The sequence below is a fragment of the Drosophila bipectinata genome, chromosome 2R (assembly GCF_030179905.1).
Source record: "Drosophila bipectinata strain 14024-0381.07 chromosome 2R, DbipHiC1v2, whole genome shotgun sequence".
Classification (NCBI taxonomy): domain Eukaryota; kingdom Metazoa; phylum Arthropoda; class Insecta; order Diptera; family Drosophilidae; genus Drosophila; species Drosophila bipectinata.
The window spans coordinates 3,543,676-3,560,989 of record NC_091737.1 but is presented as its reverse complement, the minus strand read 5'-3'; the positions used below and the strand labels follow the sequence as shown (position 1 = coordinate 3,560,989).

The 17,314-nt window shown below is 36.6% G+C and overlaps 1 long non-coding RNA gene across 1 annotated transcript; it reads left to right on the top strand.

The window, feature by feature from the left end:
• The first annotated feature begins 13,696 nt into the window (after positions 1–13,696).
• On the top strand, positions 13,697–14,505 carry LOC138926074 (uncharacterized). Its single transcript, XR_011442414.1, has 4 exons — positions 13,697–13,910; positions 13,978–14,088; positions 14,143–14,310; positions 14,371–14,505. It is a non-coding gene; the product is annotated as an uncharacterized lncRNA (long non-coding RNA).
• The last annotated feature ends 2,809 nt before the right edge of the window (positions 14,506–17,314 follow it).

The window sequence follows — 17,314 nt, the reverse complement described above, 5'->3', positions numbered from 1 at the left end:
GTCAGAAGAGCTTCCCGAAGTAAACCTCAAAATAGAAGATGAAGATTTGAATAATCGTACTATTCCGGCGGTATACATTGATCTGGACAATTCAACAGATTCAGAAAACAAAATAAGTAACTTTATCAACATGGCACAATCAAATATTGATTTTATTAATACAGCATCCAAGCTTATACCAGTTTTTGATGGTAAAGCTGAAAATTTAACAAGTTTCATTGATGCTTTACAAATAATAGAATCAATAATTAGAATTAGAAATGGAGGTAGAATTAGCTGCCTCCATAATTTAAACAAAGCTAAAACGTGTCGCCAGAAATCTAATCGGTAATGAAACAACAATTACTGAAGTGATTTCCAGACTAAGAGGCAACGTCGATGGCGGAACTGTAGAAGTATTATCCAATATACCCAAGAAATTGAGCAGATGACGAAAGCCTTAGAAGGTGCATATATAACAGATGGTTTACCTGTAGAGCTAGCCAGAAGTTATTCCACGCAGCATGCAGTCAAAGCAATGACTAAAAATTGCACAATCGATAAGGTAGAACTTATCATGCAAGCTGGCACCTTTAGTACTATGAACGATGCCGTTTCCAAATTTGTCAATAGATGCACTGAAGCAACTGGGCAGTCAAACACCTTCCTATATTATATGAATTATCCACAGCGCGGCTCAAATCGCGGACGTGGAAGTTATAGAGGTAGTTTTCGTGGTAATCACAATAACTACAACCACAATAACTACAACAACGATAATTATAACAACAATTATCAAAATAACAATAGAGGGCGCGGCCCATATAGAGGAAACTTTAAAGGCAGTGGTAACTCGAACCGAGGCCACAATGGCAATAACCAAAGTAATGTCAGAATTACCCAAAATAATAACCAAAACACATCGGAAAACTCTCAAAGCCCCTTAAACACTCAACAATAAAATAAGTCAGAGTTCACACCATTAATCTTAGCCAAAATATATTCGTTTCATTTTTCAACGTAGCTACTGGGAAAGAACTTATATTTTTAATAGACACAGGTGCAGACATTTCCATTTTAAAAGAAACTTCGGATAACTTCCAAAACATCCAAGATGATAACATCATAGACATATAAGGCAGGCCCGGCAAGACACGTTCGGCCCGAGTGGGTAGTCTTTTCTCCGATTGGAGGAAAAAAAAAAGAAAAATATTTATATGATAATTTTTATAGTTGTTTATATTAATAAATCAATTTGATACAAGTATTTTTGTTAAAATCTTTCTACATATCTTTCCTACATCTTTCGACTATCCGTAAACAAAATCGTGTAATTTTTCCAAAACAAACTCATTTTCGCAAAGCAAAAATAGTAGTACGCCTTGAATTACGCAATATGAACTCATTTACAAGTTTATCCAGATCGAGCTCGTCGGTCATATTTGAATAAATATGTAGAAGAGCGACGTTGTTCAGCTTAAAATTGTTGACCTTAAATATGTTTTCAGTCGACGAAGGACCGAAAAACTTCTCTCATTTGAACAGGATGACCCTCGAATTTTTATTAACAGACGAACAAGACGAACAAAATCTGTAATGAGCCCTCTAGTCCATTCGTATTTTTTCAAGAAATTCACAACCTCCCCCAAGTTGTTTGCTTAATCAATTAGCCTGCGCAAAAGTTGCAAAAACATCACGCAGTCACGGTCGCTCAACAACCTCGCTCTGTCAAAATCGTCTTTATAGAAATCGACTATCCTGTCAACATTAGCGGTCTGATCAATTGTGAATCGCTCCAGAAACTCGAAAAATTTTGCTGACTCTGTATCGAATCGACTTTTTAAAGATCCAATCAACTGGTAAAAATCTTCAAAGTAAGATTGTCTAAAATAATCCTTGGGTGTTGGAAACTGGAAATTTTCTGTTATACCTTGATCAAAACTTTTGGGAATTTTACGCTGACTAGGAATTTGAGGTTCTCTGAGTTCAAAATCAATAACAGCTTTAACACTTTTTTCCCAAATTTCTTCAAATTTGGAATCACGAGACGCATTTAACACATCAGCAACTGCTTTTACTTTTTCATGCGATTCAATAACACAAAGGCTCCACTTCTGCAGTTCTATGTTCAATACTTCAATGCGAAGCTTTGGCGGAGATCGTACTATTGACTTCGTTGTCCACCGATCGATCATCGAGGAATTTCAGCACTTTAGGGTAATTCGCCTTGATTATCTTGAGAGGCCGTATTCTCATCGCCCATCTGGAAAATAATAATGAGAAGGTTTTAAAAATTTGATACAATATGTGACGAAATTTTCGATCGTAGTTTTTCCTTGTCGTGTTGAAGGCTGCGATAAAAGGAAAATTTTTGTTGTTCTTTTCCATCGCTTCAGTCTGCAACTCCTTGAATTGTGGAACGCGTTTTGATGAATCTCGGATAAAGTTTATCAAATCCTTGATTGACCCAATGAATTTTCTGTCTGGTTGTACCTTTTCAATTGAATCTTGTACAACATGATTCAGATTCAGTTTGAAAATGTCATTCATTGGCTTGGGCATTGATTTTGTTTGGAGTTGTTGTCCGTCTGGGTCTTTCTTTTCGCTTTTAGATGTTATTTTTTATTTACCTCGGCCTGAAATTTGGCCACGCTTTCGTGTTCGAATCGAAATTTCAATTGGTTTTGTCTGCGGCTTTACATAAGAATCAAACTCAATGACTCTTCAAGCAGTTGGATAATATTCATTATTTCCCTATGCATTGTCGTTAAGAAAAAATCAAAAGTTGCCCACCTAAACCAAAAAAAAAAATGTAAAAAGATCGCATAATTATACAATCATCCAACGAAATCCGGCAAACGACCTCCAATTCATCTTTGTGTGGTCCATGGCTGAAGCTGAATCTGAGGCTGGAGATGTGGATGTCAAAGTAAATTAACCCTTACAGACCGGCAAGTAATTGCCACTAAAAAAAAAGTCTTCCTCCGGGTTTTCCCCTCAACTCTTTCCCATCTTGCCCCTAATTGTTTGGTTTCCCCGTAAACATTTGCGGCCCGGTTGACAAACAGCCTTTGATCTCTGATCTCGTCGGATGCTGCTGCATGTTGCTCATTAAACCATCCACTACATGATATGGTATTTGTGTAAACATCGGCAATTTGTTTACGGCATCTGCGATTGAGTGGCAGTTACTTCCTCGAGTTTTTGGTCTGTGGAAGGGTGGCTAGCGCGAAAGTCCATGGCCCCATCAAAAGTTCATGTGCGATGGCACAGTTCACCACTTAATGCCGCTCGAAAGATGACAGAAGAGAGAAACAGAGCACCAAACTCGTTTCACGTTAAATGAAATTACCAGCAAAAGGCAATTCCATAGAAATAATATTTTATATATGTATGTATGCTCCACTATGCCCATTCCGCGTGTCGGAGGCATATGCCATCATGGGATCCACGCCGAATCGAAATGAACTGGGCTGATCCCCCTCCCTATTCATGATTTAATTGCTTATTATATCTTCGTTTTAATGTCGCCTCTACGAGTTGTCTCTGGGACCATTGCCAGATGCAGCGACATGTTCATTTTTCAAAAGTCAAGCCACGCTCTGGAGCCCAGCCCTGCGCCCCGGCAACTGCTGATAAGGTCAATTCAATGAGTCAACCGGAAATGTCATGACACTCGGTTAGCAGCTCCACAGATCCCAGCCAACATCTATCTTTTATCCCCCGAAAATTGGTTTGTCTCCGAGTCACTTTAATAGCTTTTGAAACATTATGAGTATATCCGAAAATGTCATATCCATATCCACAAACAAAGCTCGAGGTTCCTTCTCACGTATACGCGCCTGCAATCCAGAAATTTTTCCAGAAACATTGGACGCCCCGTCGCACAGTGGTTGGGCTCCTATTGAGTCGCGGCCATAAATACTTCTAGTTCAGATATTGTAACGAAATTTACACCAAAATTCTAAAAAAATATTTGAAATGCATAGTAAAAAAATTGGCCATATCGTACGACTATATCATATAGCTGCCATAGGAACGATAGGATAAAAATAAGTATATAGTAGGAAAAACTTTTTTGTTTTTCAAGATATGTAAACCAAACTTACAAATTTTATGCGTGTGGCCAGTTTTATACATGCTTGCCAAATATAGTCCAAATCGGAAAACTTTATCATACTTCTGTCATAGCAAAAATTGTAAACAGAAATAAGTACCAGTTTCAAGTAATATTCAAATACATTAATAATAATAAACTTTTGTAAACAAATTAGGAGCCATATCAAATAAAATAAAAAAACATAAATTAAATAAAAAAAACAAAGAAAACATAATAGTTAATCAAATTCTTCTAACAAATCTAAAGTTGATTTCTTTAAATTGGACTTAAATTTGCAAGGTAATTTCATTAGTCCTGTAATAAATGGATCAGAAGACAAAAGTATTCTGATAATCAACTTGATTAATATTGCATAATTGTAGTTTTCTTCCGTTTGTATCTATTATAAAAAGTAGCCATTCTTTTGCATATGAAATAAATTGGTAGTTGGCTTAGCTCGGGAATGTAACCGTTCTTTTCAATTTGCTCTTGCATAACTTCAATATTTTTTTTTAATCTTCCAGCGTTCTGCACACCAAAGATTAAAAATATATAGTCGTGTAAATGCACACTTATGGGAATCTCCTAAAAAGTGAATTTCAATGATATAAGTAAATAGAAATATTTCAAAAACATTACAAACACTAGCGACGAGAACAAAACAAAAGCACAATAAGGAACAACTTTTCCTTGGCAAACGCTAGATAGCATCAGTATTTTTCCGATTATATTAACATCTGAAAATTTCTACAGCTGATTTTAGGCATACAATACCCTCAAAGTCAGACGAACACATTAACATACATACTATTTGTGGGATTTCGTGGGATCACAACTAAAACTTTAACTAAACATGAAAAAGACGTTCACAAAAAAGACAAGAAAGGGTAAATAGATCTAAAATACACAAAAAAAATTTAATTAGTCAGATAAATTTCATAAAACCCATTTATTAAAGATAATACATTCAACTTTTAAATGCATTTTAAATTATTAAATTTGGTAAATTTTTGCGAACGTCCGACCACTTTGAACTTCACTTTTGTTTTGACGAAAAGCTCACTAACGTAGCTGCAGCAGCAAAATTGAACACGTGTTCCCACTTTGCATTCTATTTTTAGAATGTCCCGTTAGATTTCCGGAAAAAACTAGCTTGCAATGACAAAATGTGGTCAATTTAGAGACAAACTATTTACATTTTCAATAATTATTTTCAAGTCGATTTTTCGATTTATGGCCTACGGACGCAACCACTGTGCGTCGTAGCACTGGCCTCTTAGTTTTGAAAGAAGCAACGAGTTCACGACGAAAATGTTGTCAAGAAGATCGAATAAAGTTTCTGCTTGAGTGTTTGGCGTTGAAAAGAATTCAATAAAATTCTCATTTGCAAGTAAATCATCGGAAACGGTTCTAATGCACACGGAGACTTGCTCTATTCGTGAGGCATCTGGGGTTTCATCTAGTAGAATCGAAAAATGCTTCGCCCTTCTTATGTCGTCCATGATTTTTGACAAAATTGAAGCCGCCATCAGATCGAGTATTTCATTTTGACTTTCATGATGGAGCCATCTGTATCCATCTCTCTGCAACCTGGAATTCAGTTCAGGAACGTCTTCCGAGCGAGCCTTCAAGAAAGCCATGAAATGGGAATTTTCGTCATTCTTGTCTCCTCTTAAAGGCAAACCCTGTTTTGCCAATGTTTTTAGAGTGCTAAAAATTTTATAGTAACGCAGTTCTATTCTTCATCATCTGTTTCAAGTGAGCCGACGATAACGATTGTGCAACGTTCACTTTTCCCAGGCTTGCCACTGCTTCGGTGCAATTGATGTGTAGAACACTTGACGAATGTTTCTTCATCCGATATGACCCATGCTTCCAGTTTGAAATTCCATCATTGACCCAGGCTTGTTTTGATTTCAAAGCATGCGAGTCGAAATTAGCGATCAATTGCCGTTCACACGTTTCAGTACAGACGTTGCAAATTGCGACGTTGCGAAAGAGTTTTTATTGAGTTCAAGCCACGGATAGGTTTTTTTCCACTGTGTAAAAGTTGGAGGCACCAACTTGATTTGTTACAGGCGGTTCTGAAATAATCATATAAAAATATATCTTTATTATTTTAGTTATATATTCATTATAATTTTATGATACATTTCATATTGTATCATAAAGAAAGAAAGTAAAGTAAGTAAGTGCATGTTGTATTATATATTACAGATGAAGCAAGTTTGTTTACGTATAGAACTCCATGCATTTTGAAACTTTGATGATATATAAATACATCACACAGAAACGTCTCTCAAGTTTCTTTGTAAAGCACGCACACTCGTTTCGTTCTTCTTCTTTCAATCTCTTAAAGAACATACGAGCGAGAATGAAACGAATATAAACATATGGTTATACACAGCCGTCGTTGGCATGAATGTGTGTTATATGTGCACGTACACCATGCGCATGCTCCGAGCGCGCATGTTTCCCGCGTGAAATTCAAAATGTGTAAATCGACAAAGTTGACGATATATGGTATTTGATTATTTCGAGTGGGTAATTTTACCACTCGGGATTTCTCGAGTGGGTCTAGCTACCCACTCAACCCACTACTGCTGCCGGGCCTGATAAAAGGCATAAGTCAAGAAATAATCAAATCCAAAGGTTTAGTTTCTATGGAGATACAGACAACTAAATACATAATTATTCACGATTTTCATATCCTAAATTCAGCATGGTATTTACGTTGCAAATACCATAGCAACATCCAATAATGCCTTTATAAGACTATTAAGCACAACAAATACCAAGTAGTCAGTACATTTAACCTAACATCCGAAAAAAATCCGTACTATCACAACTATCAAAAAATTTCCCTCCACAGTTCAAGTCACAGCTTTCTAGCTTATGCACCCAGTATAGCGATATATTCGGATTGGAAACCGAATCAATAACCACAAATAATTTTTATAAACAGGAACTGAGATTTAAAGATGATGAACCAGTCTATATAAAGAACGAACGAAACCATAGTCAGGTAAACGAAATACAAAAGCAAGTAGGAAAATTAATCTCCGACGGGATTGTCGGTCAGTATCCGAATATAATAGCCCATTGTTACTTGTTCCTAAAAAATCATCCCCCGGATCAAATGTTCACTGGTCGATAAACTTCTCAACATTCCTTTATATGGATGACTTAATAGTAATTGGTTGTTCCGAAAACATATGCTTAAGAACTTAACAGATGTTTTTGAGAAATGTAAGAAATACAACCTAAAGTTACATCCAGAAAAATGTTCATTTTTTATGAATGAAGTGACTTTTCTAGGTCATAAATGCACTGATAAAGGAATACTTCCAGATGACAAGAAATACGATGTCATTATGAACTACCCAGTTCCGCACGACGCGGACAGTGCTAGACGTTTTGTAGCATTCTGTAACTATTATAGACGTTTTATAAAAAATTTCGCCGACTATTCACGGCCCATAACAAGATTATGTAAAGAGAATGTTCCTTTTAAATGGACCTAAAGTGAAAATGCATTTCAATACTTAAAAACAAAACTTATGGAACCTACCTTGCTACAATATCCAAATTTCACTAAAGAATTCTGTATAATAACAGATGCAAGTAAGCAAGCATGTGGAGCGGTTTTAGCTCGAAACCATAATGGTATCCAACTTCCCATTGCATACGTATCAAGAGCATTTACAAAAGGTGAAAGTAACAAATGTACTACTGAGTAGGAATTAGCTGCAATTCATTGGGCGATATTACATTTCAGACCATATATATATGGAAAACATTTCTTTATAAAAACAGACCATAGACCTTTAATATACCTTTTCTCAATGATCAATTCCAGTTCTAAACTGACACGTATGCGGCTCGTACTAGAAGAATACGACTTTGCAGTCGAACATTTAAAGGGAAAAGATAATTATGTAGCTGATGCGTTATCAAGGATGACCATCAAAGATCTACAAAATATAACTAGAAATATATTGAAAGTCACTACTAGATATCAAAGTAGACAAAACTTCCGCGCGGAAAATCAAGAACAAGAACTGCCTATGCAATCTTTAAATAAAGCTTCTAAGCCCAACGTATACGACGTCATAAACAATGATGAAGCACGTAAGGTAGTGACCTTGCAGATAAAAGATACGTTATGTTTATTTAAACAAGGAAGAAAAATTACTGCAAGACATGATGTTAGCGATTTATATACTAATGGAATTATTGACTTAGATCAATTTTTCCAAAGGCTTGAAATTCAAGCCGGTATACATAAGGAAGGAAGCGAAGCGAACCTTTCGTCCTATCGACCAATAAGTTTGTTACCAATGCTCTCCAAAATACTGGAACGAGAGTTTTTAAGCAGAGCACTGCCAGTATTTGACGAGGCTGGACTGATCCCTGACCACCAGTTTGGCTTCAGGCGACGACACGGTACGCCAGAGCAGTGCCATCGGGTGGTGCAGTGCATCCTGGACGCATTTGAAACCAAGATGTACTGCATGGCCTTCATGCTGGACGTGAAGCAGGCGTTTGGCGTTCTTTGAAGACCGTAAATTTGCGGTAAGATGCGGCGAGGCCATTTCCGGTCTAAGAGAAGCTCACGCTGTTGTACCCCAAGGCAGCGTTCTTGGCCCGTTGATGTACAACGCTTACACGGCCGACCTACTGTTCTTCAGAGGCCTGACCTGCTCGCAGCAGCCTATGCAGACGACACCGCCTTCCTTACCACTGCCGATAGCGCTATGGGGGCAGCCGAAAAGATTCAATTCCAGCTTAACTTGCTCAGCGACTGCCAAAAGCGTTGGAACATTGCCGTCAATAATGAGAAGTCCACTGCCACCACATTTTCTCTCTGCAAAGGCAACTGCCCTCCAGTTAACCTCAACGGGGCCCCAATCCCACAGGAAGACAGTCCCGAGTACCTTGGATTCACCCTAGACAGGAGGCTCACCTGGAGGCCCCATCTGATTAAGAAGAGGAAACAGGCTGATCAAAGACTTCGATCCTTCTACTGGCTCATGGGTAGGAGATCGATGCTGAGAACTTCCATGAAACTTCTCATCTACAAGGCCACAATAAGCCCAATCTGGACGTACGGCATACAGCTCTGGGGCACTGCGAGCAAGACGAATGTCCGAATTATACAAACGTTCGAAAATAGAGCCCTTCGAACTGGGGCCCACGTCTATCATGACAATCGCACCATCCACGAGGTTCTCAATTTTCCTCGGGTCAAGGACGAGATACAAAGGAGCACCGCACGTTACATGCAGAGGCTTCATAATCACCCGAACCTGTTGGCCAGCTCCCTGCTGGACAACAGCGAGCAGCCCAGAAGACTAAAAAGGACTCACCCGCTTTATGTTTATGTTTACACATTTATGTGATAACATTTAATGGTTGACCCTAATGGACAGTTTTAAATAAACGTTACCCTGCTATTACAAAAAAAAAAAAAAAACATAAAATCAGCCAACTTAAAGTGGCACCGTGGGAAAATATCTTTGAACATACTTTAATAGATAATTTCAAATTAATGGGCAATAAAATCTTGAAAACATTAAGAGTAGCGCTACTCAGCCCGGTGACCCAAATAACAAATTTAAAAGAAAAATAAGCAATTTTGTCTACATTTCATGATGATCCAATTCAAGGAGGTCATACTGGCATATCAAAAACTTTGGCACATACTTATTGTTCATATGAGCTAAAATTCGGTAAAACAAGTAATTTACCGAAACATTTTAATAGCATAGATAGATGACTATTCTAATAGATAAGGACAGTAAGTATAGATTAGAAGTAGCCTATGAAAGAGCTAGAGTTTGTTAGAAGCAAATAAGAATAGAAATAAACTACTGTACGATCATAAAGTTAGGGATATAGTTATATCAGTAGGTGACAAAGTTATATTAAAAAACGAGACAGGTCATAAGTTACATCCTAAATATACAGGTCCGTATATTGTAACGGAAATAGAAGATAGAGATTACATGGTAATAACGAATAATAAACATAAGAAACAAACAGTTCATAAGGATAGATTAAAAATCTTTATTTCATAAATTGCACTTAGTATGGCCATACAAACCCACCCATACATAGATAAATAAATCGACGCATTTCCGCGAAAGTATCGTAAGTCGCTTTTTTTCAAAATTGAGATTTTAATGCAAAATTGTTAGGCACCGAATGTCTCACTACCCTGTGAAATATTATAACTGAAAACCCTATAGTTCCGATAAAAATTAAGTTTCAATTTTATCGTATGTTACAGTGTTTTTCAATTTGCGCGCGAAATTATCGTATGTCTAACAAATTTTTTGCATGGAAATACTTCAATTGTTTGTAAGAGATTGTTTGTAAGAGATTAAAAAAAAAAAGCTTCTCCTGTAAAATTGGATTTTTCAACATAAGGTACTTTTGCGGAAATGCGTCGAAATACACATATTCTTTTAATAAATTCATTTTCTTTAATTATAATAACATAATACAAAAAAAATTAAAAAAAAAAAGGATGTATTAATTAGAAAGTACCGAAAGTACTTAAAGGGTACGCAATGTAACACTTTGTTGCAGCGTTTACATTTTTCAAAGTCCCGATCATAAACCCTAAGTGGCCAAAATATGAACCGATCGCTATGGCTTAGTCCGCACACAGAAAGTGCTAGCTTCGGCATAATTGTAACGAACGGACATTATATGTTTTATGTATGCGCAATATATGCATATTAAATTATTCAATACTAGCAGTACCCTGCCACGTTTCGCTGTGGCATATTGTGGTTGCACGCATAAGAAATAAGTCAAACAAAAAAGAATAATTATCGTGGACTACCTATGTATGAGGATGGCAAAATCGTGGGCGATCGTTTCTTCGCCCAATCGATCGTTTCGTCGATGGAGAACAATATCTCGAGGTTTGAACTGATCCCCGACTATGACAATTGCCCCTTCGTCTATAGTTGAAGCATTGTATCTCCTGATATGTTCTCCAGCAGGCGTTTTGTCTGCATGAATGACAATTTTATGAGTATCCGAAGCCATCATATCGATTGCTGTTTTGAACAAACGCACCAAATGGTTCCGTTCGTGAAAAAGCTTCTGTAGCTGGGAAATAATGGGCTTCTTCAGCGAGGTATTGATTCCATAACGTGCATCGACTCCATCATCACCAATGAAGTACATTTGAAGAAATTTGTGTTCGCTGTCTGAGAACGGAAGCAGGGAACCGGCTTTGTGATAGATTTGTCCTTTGATTTTAAAAGTTGGCATGAATTGCGCACTTATAATTTCCTCACCAAATGACGTCATTTGGAAGCAAGAGTTGTATTTCCTAATGTTCGACAGGAAATGCTTCGATTCAGCAGTAGATCCAGCTAATAGAGAGTGCAGAGGCTCTGGTGGTGCTTCAAGTTGAGGCAATTTCACTTTCCCGGAAGCGCAACACAATCCTTTTGGGTCGTTGTTGAATTTGAGAGCCTGACAGTGTGTGCAGACCTGATTCAGCCGGCCAATAACGACATTGCGATTCGAGCTTTAATCAACAGTTGGATTATATTGGAATGCAAGACGATTGTATTGCAGGTTTCGATCTGTTGCAAGCTGTAAACGCGCTTCAGCTACCCTTGCCCTGTCGCGTTCATTATTTTGAGACCGAATCAAATCGATTGTTGCAGAACGCGACTGCCTAACTCTCAATCGTGTTCGCTCAAGCCTAGCTGCTCGCGTTTCTGATGATTCCGCGTTGTGCGTCCGCATTGCTCGCAGCCGCGAGATACGAACAGAGAACATAATTCAGTAATGAAAATAGAAGTAACAATTAGTACAGGGGGTTATTATAATGACGGGGAATTGATGGATGGCCGTGACGGCAGCTCGATCTGCAGGGGCTCACCACGAGAGAATGCAGTCGCATACATAACACCCCTTAAGGGGTCACGCCACCCTGAAATTTTCAAAAAATCGATTTTTTTTTTTTACTTAATTTAAAAGACTATATTCTTACGCGTATTTTAAGACGTCCCCGAAGACAATATCTTGATAATTATGGAAGTTATGTTTATTTCAAGGCGGCACTGCAGGAGGGCACCTAAGACACTTCTTTTTCTTCTTTTGCGTTTTTCTCGAAACCACTTTTTTCAAGACGGTGGGCATGATAACTGAAAAACTGTTCAACCGATTGACTTGAAAATTGAAACACATCTTCTTACATAGATTTTCCACAGAGTGACGTAGGATTTTTTTGATCCAATGGATAGAAATTTTTTTATGCAATTTTTAGTACGAAATTTTTTGCCCAAAACATTGAGTCAAGTTTTGAAGTGCTCTCATTTGCGTAATTTTTCTTCTTTTCTAAAACGGCTACGTCACTCTGTTCCAAATTTATCACTTTTTAAAAAAAAATTTTGTTTACTTTTTTCTGATGAAAATTGACACGTGAATCCATCAAGGAGCACTCCGGAAAAACCTATGATCGCCGATGTTCATATCTCCGCCATTTTGAATTGAAAACAAATTTTTTATAAAGCTCATTAGTTGTATTAAATAGAAATAAAAGTGGATAAATCCTATCTCAACTAGTTTAGTCACAAGAAATTCCTGAAAAACCGTCCCGTTTCCACGCGGTCAGGGTGGCGTAACCCCTTAACACCAAGACGGATCGTAGAACTGGGGCCGACGACGGTCACGGGCCGATCTGCGTGGCGGTTCTTCAGTCCCGTCTTGCTCAGGCAAACGCTGTGGCGCAGCTGGAGTTGTGGATCCGCCAGCTACTGCGTCAGTTGGGGTTGGAGTGGAACAGCAAGTTGGTGATGCTGTCTGCTTTAGTGTTGGCTGCTGCGAAGGACTGCGCAATCGTACACTCAAAATAAAATTTACCCTTAAATTTAGAAATTCGCCATAAAACTTAATTTTTTCTAAATACAAGAAAAAATTTCTAGTTTCTAGAAAAAATTTTCTGAAAACAAGAAAAATTTCTTAAATCAAAGAAGTTGTTCTCAAATATAGAAATAGTCGCCATAAACTGAAATCGCCCTAAAATCAAGAAGAAAAATTTCTTAAATCAAAGAAGTTTTTCTCAAATATAGAAATAGTCGCCATAAACTGAAATCGCCCTAAAATCAAGAAAACTTTTCTATAATTAAGGCAAGTTATGACTTATTTTCAGGAAATATTTTCTTAATAATAGAAAGGCTCACCATAAAATTTACTAACCCTAAAAAATAGAAAACTGTTTCTACAATATAGAAATCCTTTTCTTAAAAAGATACTAACCCTAAAAAATAGAAAACTGTTTCTACAATATAGAAATTCCTTTCTAAAAAAGATACTAACCCTACAAAATAGAAAACTGTTTCTACAATATAGAAATTCCTTTCTAAAAATGCACAGTGTTACCCTTTAATTTAAGTAACCCTAGAAAGTAGAAATATTTTGTTTAATATAGAATTTTTTTTATATTTTATCTCTGTCCGTGGTCGGCACCCAATTCACGGATATGATTTTAACGCATTAGTATTAGTATAGCAGAAAGCAGAAAGTAGGCTCTGAGCATGACGCGTCATGACGTTTCACACACTTATACTGTGTGTGTGGCAGAGCACGGACAGATAAATGCAGACTGATCTATATTATATTTTATGTATAAAGTTTTAACATGTTAAATACAAAAAATCATGTTAAGAAATAATGTAACGATATTTAAACTATCTCTAAGATGTTGACATTATAAGTTTATTAAAAAGTTTATTTAAAAAGTGCTAATTGATTCCTTGCTGAAAAGATAAACTGAGAAGCCTTTTCTTTTTTTTCGCTGGTAAGTTACTAAAAACGTTACTAATTTCATAAGTAATTTAATTTAATTACTAATTAAATTAATCTAGAGCTAATTGTGGAGAGACATGATAGATCTTAACATCGGAAAAAAGCCAGAAGGTCTGCTGCATATGGCAAAATTTATCATTTGAAGGCTAAGGAGAAAAAGTTATCAACTGGTAAATTACGCCGCACTTCAAAGGTTAAAAATAATTTCCCAAATACATTTTCAGGTAATATGGCTGATGTTCAATAGTGAAGAGGTGAGCCTAGCCTTGTGAAGAGGTCAACGCAAAATTGGATCTCACTTTTGAGTGGCGCAAAAGTTTCTTTTTCTCGGACGCTACACTTAGCTTATCGAGGAATTGCCCATTCATAAGCAGAATTTTGAACACAAATTGGTAATGTTTTTTATACATTAATTTTGTTTCATTAAATACATTTATTGAATAAATTCTTAGATTGTGGCAATTGTTTTTCTCATTTCTTAAAGAGGAAGTCCAAAGTTTTAACTTACTAAAAAAATTCCCTCAACAAAGCGAAGGTAAAAAGGCAATAATTACACCACCTAAAACACATGTTTTACAACATTCACGATTAAATAGTATATTGATATATTTATATAGTATATTATATTATTATTATATTATATAGTATATTGATTATTTATTGATATATATTTATTTGCAAGCTTAGCCTTGCAAACGCAAAATTTGATCTTACTTTTGAGTGGCGCAAAAGTTTCTTTTTCTAGGACGATACAAGTGTAGCTACACTTAGCTTAGGAGGAATTGCCCATTCTTAAGTAGAATTGTGAAGACAAATTGGTAATATTTTTTATACATTAATTTTGTTTTATTTAATGCATTTATTGAATTAATTCTTAGATTGTGGCAATTTTTTCTCTCATTTCGTTAAAAGGAAGTCCAGAGTTTTATCTTACTAAAAACATTCCTTCAACAAAGCGAAGGTAAAAAGGCAATAATTACACTTCCTTAAAAGATGTTTTAAAACATTCACGATTAAATAGTATATTAATATATTTATATCGCAATATTAATTGACGTTATTTTCCACAGATAAAAAGGACGCACGTGATTCACGCTATTCTAGTCCCCACCAAAAGGGGAAAACATGGTGCTACTGGAAATTTAAAAGTCAAGTATACAATTCAAGATTCGAGGGTCAAATTTATTATATACCATAAATAAAGTGTTATGTGAAAGTAAGAACTGAAGAGAGCTATCAAAGAAAACAAATGTAAATGTAAAAATAATGTAAAAATATGTAAATGTATGATGTAATATGTAATGTAAAATGTAGAAATAAAATTTCTAGAATTTAGAAAAGGTCACCTTTAATTTAAGAAATATTTGTATATATTGTAGAAAGGGTTATCTTAATTTTAGGGCGCCTTGCCCTGGGGCTTAGAAAAAATCGCCATGAAATCAAGACATTTTTTCCTTAGTTTTAGAAAAGTACTTTCTAAAACCTAGAAAAACAAACCCTAATTTTTAGACAAATAAGAAGGATTCGCTAGGCCTGTAGTGATTACAAAAAAAGGCAGAAAATATTTTTATTTTGTTTTTTTTCTTTTCTCCTCTTAAAATTTTGCTTTTTCCCCCTTTCCTAAAAGGCTTAAAACTTGTCAAACTTGTTGTGCAAGAGAAATAAAAAATAAAAAATGAATACAATAGGAAATACATGATTTAAAAAATATACCCATTTTTTTATTTTCTTCGCTGAAATCGGAGTATGCAGAAATAAATTTTTCTCAGAAATCTGAGTATGAATAAAAGAATTTGCGCAGCTAACTCATTTTTACTATTCATAAAAAAGTACACTGAGAATTTTATTTTTAATAAAAATAAGCAAAATATTACGAAAAATAGATAAATACATAACAAAATTTTTTTTTTTAAGACAAAATATTTCATATTTGGATAAAAACCTGCAGCAATTTTTATTATTAATTTTGACCCATGTTCACGGGACACTACGCGTCGTCAGATGAAGAACTTTTAGAAGAGTATAGAAAATCTCGGGGGTCAAGGGCTTACCAAGAGGACTTTTATCCACCAACCAGTAGGGCCGCAACTAACACCCTCGTTCGAGAGAGCTCTCCTGAAACTAGAACCTCTGAATTTTCCAGTCAAACAATAGAAATATCTCAAGAACAGCTTCTAGCCATCGAGAACGCCATGAAAGGCGCACTCAAAAGGCAACAACGAGAATTTGATGAGAAGGTAGCCACATTGATGGCTGAAATAAACTCATTAAAAATCAAAGCTCCAGATATCAAAACGTATCAGGAGATCAAAATTGTACCAGGAATAGAATGTTCCAAACCGCTAGATATAGTAAAATCCGTCCCAGAATTTGAAGGGAAACAGGAGAATTACGTCTCATGGAGGCAGGCTGCCATACAGGGTATTCGAGCCAGGGTATTCGAGCCTTACGAGGGCAGCAGTCTATTCTATCAAGCAGTCGCAATCCTCAGAAAGAAAATAAGAGGACCAGCGTCCGCTGCATTGTCTTCATATAATACAGTTTTAAATTTCCATGCCATACTGGCACGTTTAGATTTCACGTATGCGGATAAAACTCCGGTACATGTAATTCAATAAGAATTAAGTTTATTGAGGCAAGGAGATTTACCCTTACTTAAATACTACGATGAAGTAGAACGGAAGCTAACGCTTCTAACAAATAAAATTATTATGACCCACGACGCTAGCGCAGCAGCCGTTCTCAACCAAAAATTCAGAAACGACACCCTGCATGCGTTCGTATCCGGCCTAAAAAAATCATTAAAGATGGCCGTATTTCCCGCACAACCACAAGATTTGCCATCGGCATTGGCTTTAGCCCAAGAAGCTGAATCGAGCAACGAAAGAAGTGTTTTTGCGGCTAGTTTTGCTCGACACAGCGAGGAAAAAGTGAGTAAAACAAACAAACAGCGACAAGCAGGTTGGAAGAATTGGTCCACAGAACAAGAACAAAGTCGAAATTTGGGGGCAATGCCAAAGACCCAGACCAGACCTCAAAAAGGAGGCAATAATCAACCCGGTTCTTTTAAACAAAGACCATAGAGTAATACGGGAAACGCCCAAAAACAAACAAGGGCGGAGCCAATGGATGTGGATACCTCGTCCCGTTTTAGTCAACCCTCGGCATGGGTAGCAGGGCAATCGACAAGGACCCAACAGAAAATTAACTTCATGCCCGAGGAACAGTCCGACAAAGAAGACTACGATTCCGCTGCGCAAGCATGCGCCACAGAAATAGAGAATGTCCTGGATGCAGACTCTTTTAATTATTTCGGGGTAAAGTCCCGTTTCCCGTATATTAAGCGTACTCTGGCAGGAAGGGAAATAAAGCTTCTAATCGATACAGGTACCTCAA